Source organism: Poecilia latipinna, unplaced genomic scaffold (assembly GCF_001443285.1).
Source record: "Poecilia latipinna isolate Pla-1442-1.1 unplaced genomic scaffold, P_latipinna-1.0 Scaffold5833, whole genome shotgun sequence".
In the NCBI taxonomy this organism is placed as follows: domain Eukaryota; kingdom Metazoa; phylum Chordata; class Actinopteri; order Cyprinodontiformes; family Poeciliidae; genus Poecilia; species Poecilia latipinna.
The window spans coordinates 6,465-7,828 of NW_015118449.1; the positions used below are offsets into that span (position 1 = coordinate 6,465).

General features: G+C 39.1%; 1 long non-coding RNA gene across 1 annotated transcript in view; it reads left to right on the forward strand.

Moving 5' to 3' along the window:
- LOC106943752 (uncharacterized) overlaps nucleotides 1-1,328 on the forward strand; it is a 7,289-nt gene extending 5,961 nt beyond the window's left edge. The window contains exon 3 of the long non-coding RNA XR_001424003.1: nucleotides 1,316-1,328. This is a non-coding gene — a long non-coding RNA (uncharacterized LOC106943752). The remainder of the gene's footprint in view (nucleotides 1-1,315) is intronic.
- Nucleotides 1,329-1,364: the final 36 nt, after the last annotated feature.

Sequence of the window (1,364 nt, forward strand, 5' to 3'; positions counted from 1 at the left end):
GGTCCAAAGGAGAACCTCCAGTCTTCAGTACTGAACCAGAACCATCAGAGTAAGAAACCAGTTTCTAACTGATTCATGTGACTCCACACAGATTTATTTAATATTAACTTGTTTATCTTCAGCAAATAAATAAAAAGAAACTTAATTTTTCTGCCAACTTAAAGCTGAGTAGACATGAGGAATGTCAGCCAATCAGAGGAGTTTTAATGAGGCTTCAGTGAGTCAGAGATGGATGGAAACGATCCATGGAAACAGAAACAACCAGAACTTTAGAGAGATAAACCCACTGAGAGAGGAAACTTCTTTACTGGGACCAGTCTATATACTGGGAACACTGGGACCAGTCTATATACTGGGAACACTGGGCCCAGTTTATATACTGGGAACACTGGGACCAGTCTATATACTGGGAACACTGGGACCAATTTATATACTGAGAACACTGGGACCAATTTATATGCTGGGAACACTGGGACCGGTCTATATGCTGGGAACACTGGGACCGGTCTATATACTGGGAACACTGGGACCGGTCTATATACTGGGAACACTGGGACCCGTCTATACACTGGGAACACTGGGACCAGTCTATATACTGGGCCCATGTGATCCAGGTTGATGATCCAGAACTTTAACCTTCTGCTTCTCTGTAGCAGTTTGTGTTCTGGAGCCTCATAAATCGTGTGAACAAAAAATGTCTGGTCCCATATTTTATGCGACATGTATAAAAATTAACTTTGCGTCAAGGTTTGCATAAATATACCGACACTTTTTCACTGGCGTGAAAATGTGAAGCAGCCACAAAAACTTTTTCTGTGGACAATATCAAACCACAAAGAGTCAAAACTCACTAAATACTGAAATCTGACGACATTCAGTTATTTAGACCAAGAAGCATCAAACTCCATGTTTTTCATGATTTTAATATTTTATTGCTTAAACATAAATGATGAAACTGAACTATATTTATCCTCAGACAATAAGCTAAAACACACACAAAATAAAGAAAATAAAAGTTAAAGGATGTGAAAACCTCACTAGAACGTAAATAATACTTTTCCTCAGTTTTTGTCTCATAAAGATGTAACTCATCGCTCTGAATGCATCTATGGAGTAATTTCATTCTCAATAAAAGAGAAAACAGGTTGGATCAGCAGATTAACTCCAACCTGGTGATTAAAAATAATCAACAGGTTTGATTATTGAAGGTGATCAGGTGTGGAGACAATCAGGTCCATCAGTAGCTGCATCCAGGTGAGCAGCTACCTGAGGAGCTTTGGCTCTGATGGAGAACAATGGAAGGATTCAGAGGGAGGATTGATCAGAGATCAGATTGATCTGATGGTTTATTAGTGTTTAGATTA